Raw genomic sequence first — 10,760 nt, forward strand, 5'->3', positions numbered from 1 at the left:
AAAAAAAACCCACATCTGAGCCAGGAGTGGTAGTGTACACTTGTGACCCCCAGCTCTCAGGAAGCTGAGACCGAAGGACCAAGAGTTCAAGACCAACCTGAGCTATATATAGCAAGATGTCATCTCAAAAAAAACCAAAAGGGCAAGCAAGATGGCGGGTAAGGGCACGTGCCACCACACCTGACAACCCGAGTTTGACCCCCAGAATCCACACAGACAGAACAGAGGTCTGCAAATTGCAGACCTCCAAATGTGTGCCATGGCACATGTATGCACACTATTAATAAATAAATAGTTAAAAAAAAAATAGAGATGGGGCTCAGTGGTAGTGTGCCTGCCTGGCACACACAAAACACCCTTCAATCCCCAGCACGTCATAAACTAGGCATGGGGATCCAAGCCTGTAATCCCAGCACTTGAGACGTGGAGGCAGGAGGGTAAGAAGTTCAAGGTCATCCTTGGCTAAATACTGAGCAACCTGAGATCCTGTCTCAAGAAAGGGGAAGGAAGAGGAGAGAAGGGGGAAGGCCATCATACAAAGACAGACAGACAGACAGACAGACAGACCCCCTCCCAAAGCAATACAGCTCTGCTCTGTCTCACATAAGTCACGGCTGTGAGGGCCACATGTGAGGGCCTTCCCATTCTGCTTCCCTACCCACAAAAGAAACTTGGAATTTCCACACACACAAAGCAGCTACAGCTGTTGACACATAACCGGGGACCCCCCCAATCCCCAGCTGACTCCCGGAGCAAGGGAAACATAAGAGATGGACATGGCATCACTCAGCAGACGGCTCCCCTGCCTGGCACCATCCCAACCCTAGCTCTCCTGGCCCTACAGCATAGATTGTTCCAGAGCCCACCTGGGCTGCGGAGGATCCAGGACTAGAGGCCCTAAGGGCAGCGGCAGCAGCAGGAAGGTGTAATTTCATCTCAGGGTCTCGCTGTGTGAGTCACCAGAAACGCCGGATGAAATTCCAGCTCCTGAGACTGGAGGTGGGTGCATTCCTGGCCCAGGGTCAGCTCCCAAAGGGGGCAGGGAAGGTGCTCCTGTAAAAAGAGGAACAGGCTCCCCCATTTTGGATAGTTCCAAACTGAGCACACAAGTTCTTTGGGAATGCCTGGATTGCCCCTGAGATGTAGCAGGGGATGTGTGTGTGTGTTTGTGGCACAACCACAGCACAGTGTCCTGTCCAAGTGACTGACAGGAGCCAGGCCTGGTGTGGAATGCCCATAATCCCAGGATTTGGGTGACTGATGCAGGAGGATCTCAGAGTTTGAGACTTATTCTACAAAATGAGTCCTAGGCCAACCCTGTCTCAAATAGAGAGATTACTGATTTAGCTGCATTGTACAATGCCTACCTAGAATCTCCCTCTGAGGTGCAGGAGCCATGGCTCAGCAGTGAGTACCTGCCTAGAATCCCCCAGGGAGGTGCAGGGGGCCTGGCTCAGCAGTGAGTACCTGCCTAGAATCCCCCAGTGAGGTGCCGGGGGGGGGGGGGCCATGGCTCAGCAGTGGAGTACTGGCCCAGAATCCCCCAGGGAGGCACTGGGGTGTGAGTCAGCAGCAAAGTGCCTGCCTATCAAATGCAAGGCCATTGGTTCAATGGGGTTGAGAAGGAAGAGATCCAAAAGGAGTTACTCCTGGTCCACGCTACACCAATGGCAGTCCTGAGGGGAAGAAGCCAGTCTCCAAGGCCATATTCTCTGTCATCCCATCTATGTGACACTCTAGAAGTGTAAGATTAGAGACGGAACACTGATCAGGAACTGTCAGGGATGGGGGCTGACGACGTGGTGACAGAGACCGAAGGACTGTCCCTTGCTCGGATAAAAGTGGGATCACGTTGGCATGCGCGCCAAAACAGACCTGTGATGGCACAGGCTTGTCACCAGCTGTCCCCCAGCTAGCTAGCCAGCCAGAATACACACAGCCATGGTTGGTGGGAGGCTCTCATAGGTGCTCTCTAGAGATTAACTAAGGACTAAGGGCAAGTGTTCTGCACGTTCCCCATGGGCTGGCGGAATGGCCAGCAGATGGATGGAAAAATAAAGACGCCCCTTATTTTCAATCCTTTTTTAAAATTTAATATTTATTTATTATTTTTATGTGTATGTGCTAACACGAGTTGATGTGCATCCCGTGTGTGCAAGAGGCCAGAAAAGGGCACCAGAGACCCGGGACTAGAGTTTCAGGTGTTTGCGAGTTGATGGAGAACCAAACCCGGGTCCTCTACAGGAGCAGCAAATGCTTTTAACAGCGGAACCGTCTCTCCAGCCACAATCCCAAAGGGTTGTTTTGTTCTGGAGACAGTTTCGATATGTAGCCCAGGCTTGGTCTCAAACTCGTAATCTTCCTGCCTCGGTCTTCCAAATTACAGGTCAATGCCACCGCACGCAACCCGACTCCCCCTCAGGGTCGCTCTGCCAATGAAAAGATCAGAAGCACTACCTACATTTTCAATGGTTTTTATTGTTATTGTTGGTGTGTGTGTGTGTGTGTGTGTGTGTGTATATATATGTGTGTCTAACCACTGAGCCATCTCTCCAGTCTTATCTACACTTTATAAGAAGCAAATTGTCATGCCGGGCGGTGGTGGCGCACGCCTTTTTTTTTTTTTTTTTTTTTTTGGTTTTTTCGAGACAGGGTTTCTCTGTGTAGCTTTGCACCTTTCCTGGAACTCATACACATAAAATAAAATAATGATAACAATAATCAATAAATAAAAACTTTTTTAAGAATGAAGAGAGACTCAAGCTAGCAACATGTTCCGTATGACCCTCAACACCGTCATGGTGGTCCTCCCAGTGGGGTGTGGTGAATCACAGCACCTGGGAGACAGAGGTGGACAGAGCTCTGTGAGTTCAGTGCTAGCCTGGTCTACACAGCAAGCTCCTGGCTAGACAGAGCTAAACAGTGATACATACATACCCTGTCTCCAAAAAGTTCAAATAAATAAATGAATCCTCACCGGGTGTGGGCCCCTTAATCTTGTACCCTAAGAACCATAAATCTCCACCTATGAGCTCTTACCCAGCCAGCAGCATTCAGTTATAGCCACAGTAAATAGGCCGAGACACATGTGTTTATTTCATGTGTCATTGTCGTCATGTCCCCCCCCCCCCCCCCCCCGCTTTTGGCAGCCTGTGACCATCATAGGAAGAAATGCCGACTCACAATTTTTTTTTTTTTTTTTTGGTTTTTCGAGACAGGGTTTCTCTGTGTAGCTTTGGTGCCTGTCCTGGATCTCATTCTGTAGACCAGACTCAAACTCACAGAGATCCGCCTGGCTCTGCCTCCTGAGCGCGGGGATTAAGTGTGTGCCACCACTGCCCAGACGGCTTTACAAATTAAGACAGGGTCTCACTTTGTAGGCCTGGCTGACCTGGATCTCATGATATAGACCAGTCTGGGCCTTGAACTCACAGAGATCTGCCTGCTTCTGCCTCCCAAAAATAGACCCTAAAACAAGAGGTTCTCGTACTTGGAACCTGAGAACCCTAAGTGTTCATGCCACCCAGACCTCTCTGCAGATAGGGGACCTTAGGCCCCAGAGAAGTAAAGTACAAACTCCACTAAAGAAGTCAAAGACAAGCCAGGCAGTGGTTCGAGGCCAGCCTGGTCTACAGAGCAAGTTCCAGGACAGCCAGGGTTGTTACACAGAGAAACCCTGTCTAGAAAAACAAACAAACAAACAAACAAAGAACTTCAAGACACCAGGGATGATGACTCTGGGTAAAGCATTTGCCACCAGGCTGATGTCCAACCAAATTCAATCTTATAACCCACATGGTGGGAGAAGGGAACTGGCTCCTGACCTCTGACCTCCACATATATGCTGTGGTATGCATGCATACACACACACACACACACACACACACACACACACCCTTCTTCTCTCACCTCTACATGCATGCTATGTCATGCACACATGCGTGTTTGTACAGACATACAGACACACACACAATAAAAATTTTTTTAGAATAAATCCTATTTTTTTTAAAGCTAAAAGAAGTGGGGCTGGAGAGATGATTCAGGGGTTCAGAGCACTGGCTGCTCTTCCAGAGGACCCAGGTTCAATTCCCAGCACCCACATGGCAGCTCACAACTGTCTGTAACTCCAGTTCCAGGGGATCTGACACCCTCATACAGACAGACACGCAGGCAAAACACCAGTGCATATAAAAATAAATCTTAAAAAAAAAGTTAAAAGAAGGGGAGCTGGGCAGATGGTTTAGTTGGTAAACTGCTTGCAGCACAAACATCCCCAGAACCCATAGAGAAAAGCAAAGTGTCAGTGAGATGGCTCAGTGGTTAAGGTGAGAACCACCAAACCTGACCGGCCTGAGTTCAGTCCCTAGGACCCATGTGGTGGAAAGACAGAACCAATTCCTGAAAACTATCCTCTGAACTATGTACCTTGGTGCACATGCACGTGATACACACACAATGATAATTAAAGCTGGGCGTGGTAGCGCCTGTAATCCCAGCACTGGGGAGGCAGATATAGGCAGATCCCTGAGCAGGGGGTGGGGTAGGGTGGGGGTTGTCTCTGGATAGTCAGCCAAGCTTACATGGCAAGCTCTAGGCCAATGAGAGACCCTTTCTCAAAACTCAAGGTGGAGAGGTTGCAGAAATGGCTTAGTGGGTCAGAGCGTGGACTGTCCTTGCAGAGGACCCCAGTTTGGCTCCCAGCACCCATGTCAGGAGGCTCATAGCCACCTGTAACTCCAGCTCCAGGAGATCAGCCACCTCTGGCTTCCATATGCCAACACAAGCATGTGCACACACATACATACACACACACACACACACATACACACACATTAAAAATAAAACAAATCTAGTCGGGCGGTGGTGGTGCACACCTTTAATCCCAGCACTCGAGAGGCAGAGCCAGGCAGATCTCTGTGAGTTCGAGGCCAGCCTGGGCTACCAAGTGAGTTCTAGGAAAGGCACAAAGCTACACTGAGAAACCCTGTCTCGAAAAACCAAAAAAAAAAAAAAAAAAAAAATCTAAACAAACAAAACCAAGGTAAAAAAAACACACACACTCTCACACACAAACTCACATATACATATACACATGTATACACACATCATCCACACAAAAAAAAAGTTAAAAGAACTATACATCAGGCCAACTTGCTCTGTCCCTTAAGGTGAGCCCTGACCCCAAGGCCCTCCCTCCTCTGCCCCCATACCCCCAGTCCCCTACAAGACAGAACTAGAGGCCTAGCAGATAAACCCCAAGAGCTCCAGTTCAGGGTGCTCTATAAATGAACAGTAGTTGTTGGTTGAACTGCGTCATCTCTAACTTATCTGCAGCAGTCCAAATTTAACCAGCCGCCCTTATTTTTATTAGCTAAATCTAGACTTCAGCAGCAGGTGGTCCCGAAGGAGGCAGACAGGTGAGCCTGTAAATAGCTCCAGGTCAACCAGGCTCTCCACTCAGGGTCAAGAAGAAAGGTGTCTGGAATGAGAGCCCCACACACTCCCTGTCCAGAACATTCCATGAATCATCCCACACCCATAGATGGATAAAGTCCATCCACCGAAGGAAAACTGGTCTCCACTGAGTCGGCGCTCGGAGCCTCTTCCTGTCCATAACCATCACCTGGGGCACTGCGTCTGAAATTGACAAGGCATCCAATCACAGCCCGCGTCAGCTAGGTCCTTCTAGAGAGATGATCCAAGGTAGGTGCAGCTGCAAAGGTCCCTCTTGGGTCAGAGGGCAAGGCGGGGGGTGAACTGCCAGAGAACCCAGGCTGCCCAGCTTCCCACCACCCTGTGCACCCTCAAGAAGCCCCTGAACCTAAGTGACCATCAAAACAGGAAGACTAGAAAGAAGGAAGACTTCAAGCCAGCCATGACGATCTGCCCATGGGGAGGTAGAGTCAGGGTCACATTAGTTTTCTGTTCTTTATTTAGTGTTGTTTTTTAACAAAATCTCAATCGTTCAATTTTAACAACAAAGGTTCGGGAGCCAGATGCTGGGGTGAGAGCCTGCTAGCTCAGAGAGGCAGAGACAGCACCCAGCTGACCTTCCTCCTCCACCAATGTCCCATAAGCCTCTCCTCTCTCCTACCATCTCAAACATGTCTCTCAAACTCCATGGGCCTCCCTTCTACTTCCTGCGCGTCTCTCTGTCCATCCTCCTGACTCCCCCTTATTCTCTATGGTTTTTTTCTTAATAATCCTACGTTCACTTCCTGTCAACGGGTTGCTGGCTCCACCTCCCGACCTATGGCCGACTTAATCCTGTTTATAACGTTCAAGCAGAAAACTCTTGGATTACAGGTGTGTGCTAGGGCTGAGCCACACCACAACTAGAAACAAGTTTTTCCAGTAAGGCACGCAATCTCGGGGGTTCACAGTGTGATCGAATATCCTGCAACACTCTAGTGTGTGTGTATATACAAGCACACGCAGAAGCCAGAAGTGGGGGTGGCGCGCTGTTCCTCTGGAGGGTCGCCCACCTTGTTTAGTTTTTGAGACAGGGTCTCAATACGACGTACCCCAGCTGGCCTGGAACTCACTATGTAGACTTGGCAGGCCTCGAACTCACAGAGATCCATCCACCTGCCTCCACCTCCCCAAATGCTTGTACCATTACTTTCAACTACCTTGTTGTGTTGTTTTAAGACCAGGCCTATCGCTGGGACCTGACACTCACCAAATACGCTAGATAGATGGGCTGGCCAGCAAGCCCCAGGGGTCCATTTGTCCCCTTGTCCCCAGTACTGTATTAACAAATGATCACAACCATGTCTGGCTCTTTATATGGGTGCTAGGATTGATGTACATCCTCAGGATCAGGTGCCAAGCACTCTACCTATTTCCCCAGCTCCCATCGGGGTTGTTAGACCACAGACAGGCGTGCTGACCAGGGGCTCCCCCGCTCCTCCGTGCTATTCCACTCCTAAGGCCAGAAATCCATCTTCTTCCAGCCCCCCCCCCTCCACTGTAAGTCTCTGCTGGGACTTCTCTACTCTCTGAAGGGTCCACGTCTCCACCTCTCCTTATCCAGGAGTGCCTTTGAGCACCCTGAGTCACGCCAAGCATGGTGGCACTTGCCGGCAATCCTAATACTTGGGAGGGCTGAAGTAGGAAGATCATAAGTTCAAGGACAACCTGGGCTACATAGTGAGACCCTGTTTTAAATAGTAAGTTAATCAATAAAATAAACACAAAACCAACTCAGTGTGAGGTGGGGATCCTGCTCTGTCCCCTGGGGCTTCTGAATTAACCCCCACAAATCTTGCTTTTCAAGTGTCTGTCAAGGTTTCTGCAGGCTCCAGGCAGCTGGCTTGTCCCAAAGAACCTGGCTTGTGTCACTGGCCGCTTGTCACATGTGCGCGCACACACACACACACACACACACACACACACACACACACACACACACACTGAACACAGAGAGAGATGCAGAAAGGATCAGACTGGAGAACACAGTGCCAGGTTTGTGTTTGGGGGAATACATAGGTTGGAGTAACTTGACAGGGTGTCCCTTGGGAACCAGGATGTCCTAGAAAAACACTAGGACATGCCTGTGATCCCAGCATTTGGGAGACTGAAAGAGGAGGATTGTCCTGAGTTACAGGTCAGCCTGAGCTATAAAGTAACTACCTCATTAGCCTACTGCTTCACAGCATGAGTACACACACACACACACACACACACACACACACACACACACGAGAAAATTAACAGGGGGTTTCAGTTGTTCACTCCAACATGTAGCCACTCAACAAGTGAACATCAAGAGCCCATCCCCACTTACACCGAGTGCAATCAAGGGGACACACTTGAACAGCTAAGCAATATAAAGACGGAAGAAAGCCAGGACAGATGTGGTAGGCTCTGGGGACAAAAGTGTAACCCGGCAAGTCTTGAAGTTTGAAAGAAAAGAGGAAAATTCTACACGATTACACACCCTCCCTTAGCCGGGCCCACAGAAGTGTCCCCTGAGCGCTTCCAGGGTGTCCTCGCAGGTGGGCCAAGGTGAGAAAAACCAGGGGATGCTGTCTGTGGTCCCGAGGTCACACTCAAACCACGATGAATACCCCAAGCCTTCTCACCAGGGAAGCTCAGCTCGGGTCCCCAACAACCCAGCTATTACCCAACCGAACACGCCCCGATCTTTGCACATACAGCAACTGAGCAGCTGCCTCCGAGACCTCCCTCATTACTATGTCTGCCTTTCGGACTATTTCCAAGTACCAAGGCACTAGACTGCTGCCGCGTGTCAGGAGCCGGCTGGGCTCCCGGGAGCCTGCCTTAAATGATAACAAAAATGTCATTAGTATGTAAATAAATGACCCTTCTCCCCCGAATCTAGATGATTTAGTAAAGTCAGGCATGCCCCCTCGAGATACTGTCCCCAAGACCAAACTCTTGTGTCCAACGACCAGCCAAGGAGGACTGCATAGACCCAATCCTTTCCCTGTTTCCCTGTCTGGGATCCACTGGGACCCTTGGAGTTGGAACCGGCAATTTCTAGGTCATCCTCAGAACTGGCTATAGAATGAGATACAGTGTGAGCTTTCCACAACACAGAAACCGGCTAGGGGGTTCCGACGCCCCCGCCCCCCTCACCTCCAGGCTAAGGCCTGTTTCTAGGTCTGCGGATAGCGTCTCTAAAGAGGCCAAAGTCAACCTCACCCACTCCTGAAGCCCTAAACAGGTGACTTACGATGTCGAGATACCGGACGGTAGGGGCACCCCATTTTGATGCCCCACTCACTACCCAGCCCCTCCCAGCTGCCAGCCACCAGTCTCCTACCACTTCCTCTTGCTCCAAATAGAATAAATAATCGATGCCGGTGCCCTTTCCCTCTGGGAATGACGCTGCTAAAATAAATGAACCGATCAAGGCACCTCCCAAGGCCAGAGACTGGAGGACCACAACAGAGGAACACACACGGCGCACTGACCACTGAGCACCCCGGACGCTGCCTCTGCACTCCGAGCCGGAGGAGAAGCCCCCCCCCCCCCCCGTAGATCCCCACTCCTCTAAAGAGCTGCGGGAGCCCGGCCATCGCACCCCACATTCCAGATACACACACTCCATAGGTGAGCCCAGCTCCCGAGTTCCTTCACTTCCCCAGGATGGGGACCCAGGAACCGCCACCTCAAGTCTACTCCTGGGATGCCAGGTCGCCAGACCAGATGCCAAAGCTACAGCTCCACTAGCCTCCTGACAGGGCAGAAGAACTCTTCAGAGCCACGTTCCCCCAGCTTTCCAGCCCCCGGGGCCTAGGCCGGGGAAAGGTTGCACTCTCGGCTCCTGCCTGGCGGCAAGGCCGGGGGGTGTCACGACGATCAAGATCACTTCTTGAACTCCGGATGGGGAGCCACGGAGCACCCTTCGGCCCCTCCCCCTCCTCCTGAAGAACTCAGAGACCACCCACAGCCCAGGCTCCCCCAACTTGTTCCTTGGCACCCTCTGTGCCCCTCTTAGCTGCCACCCTAAGTCTGCCACTACCGTCACCCCCAACCAACCAAAGAGGTCCGGCTCCTACCACGCCAGCCAGCCCCTTTCCAGGGTGACCCCCCCCAAAAAAAAGAAACCACCCGCTCTGGGGCACAGTGTGCGGACTCGGCTCGCGCTTTGGGAGACAGGAGAGGGGTAAAAAAGCCGGGGGGGAGGAGGTCTTTAAAGCCTCTTCCCGACGCCCCTTCCACCAACCTCCCACGGCAGGGCAGCACCACTGACCTCATTCGCCCAACTGTATCCGGGCCTGCTGGGCTCCAGGCCAGTGGGGCGCCTCTCTCTCCACCTCCAGGGAATGTGAGGGTAAGAGGGGTGCCCGCTTTCCCCGATTCCAGCAGGTATCCGGAGGGAAGAAGCTGACCATCCCAACCCATCCCCCTCCAAACTCGAATTATAATCCCGATCACGTGCACACACACCCCAAAAGGCGGGCCTTAGAACGGAGACACCTGGAGGGGGAGGGGAAGGGAAGGGACCTCCCATGCACACAACACACTGAAAGGGGGGGGTGGGGGGTGGGTGTACAAAACAGGGGCTCAAGGCCAAGGCGAGCTCCTGAGCACCCCCTCTCCATCATTCTCCACCCCAGCCCCCACTCCCACCCCACCCCTCGTCAAACTTTCTCCTTTTTTACCTTGCAGGATCCCCAAGCGCTCCGGGCGCCCCGGCCCCGGCCCGGTGGCCAGGACTCGGTGGATCCAGTCGCCTCTGGTTGCCGAGTTAATAATCCGGGAATGGGGGAACAGGATCAGCGGAGGGAGGGAGGGAAGGAGGGCGGACGCGGTGCGGGCGGCCGGCCGGGGGCTGCGCGGGGCCCCCACCCCCGGCGCGGGCTGCGGCGGAGGGCGGGGCGCGGAGCGAGCGCGAAGCCGAGCCCGGGCTCTGGGAGGTTCTCTCTTTGTTCTGTAATCCCAGTAAGATTGCCAGCCATTCGCCCCGGCCCTAATCCCAGCCCCGCGCAACACCACCCTCCATTGGCTGTCATTTACATACGGGATTAGCCCGCACGGCCCGCCCCGTGCCACCGTGGGGGAGGACTCACAACCTTGGGGCCTTGAGAGTCCCCCAGCCGCGGATTAGAACCCCCTCCCCCGGGAGACCAGGATACTTCAAGGTCACCCAGAGGACGCCTGGAGGATCCCTGGGTGGCTTACCCTGCTGGTCACTCTTATCCCGAAGTGTCCAAGGTCGGGAAGGGAGGGACCCCAGGTTTCCATCTTGGATAGGCTGACCCAGGCCTTTTTTATTTATTTATAGT

At 52.3% G+C, this 10,760-nt stretch overlaps 1 protein-coding gene across 1 annotated transcript in view; it reads right to left on the reverse strand.

Annotated features, from left to right (window-relative positions):
• LOC131898592 (general transcription factor II-I repeat domain-containing protein 1-like) overlaps positions 1-10,257 on the reverse strand; it is an 87,867-nt gene extending 77,610 nt beyond the window's left edge. The window contains exon 1 of the mRNA XM_059249780.1: positions 10,137-10,257. The gene's annotated coding sequence lies outside the window, so the exon portion shown is untranslated. The remainder of the gene's footprint in view (positions 1-10,136) is intronic.
• Between the last annotated feature and the right edge of the window lie 503 nt (positions 10,258-10,760).

Source organism: Peromyscus eremicus, chromosome 23 (genome assembly GCF_949786415.1).
Source record: "Peromyscus eremicus chromosome 23, PerEre_H2_v1, whole genome shotgun sequence".
Classification (NCBI taxonomy): domain Eukaryota; kingdom Metazoa; phylum Chordata; class Mammalia; order Rodentia; family Cricetidae; genus Peromyscus; species Peromyscus eremicus.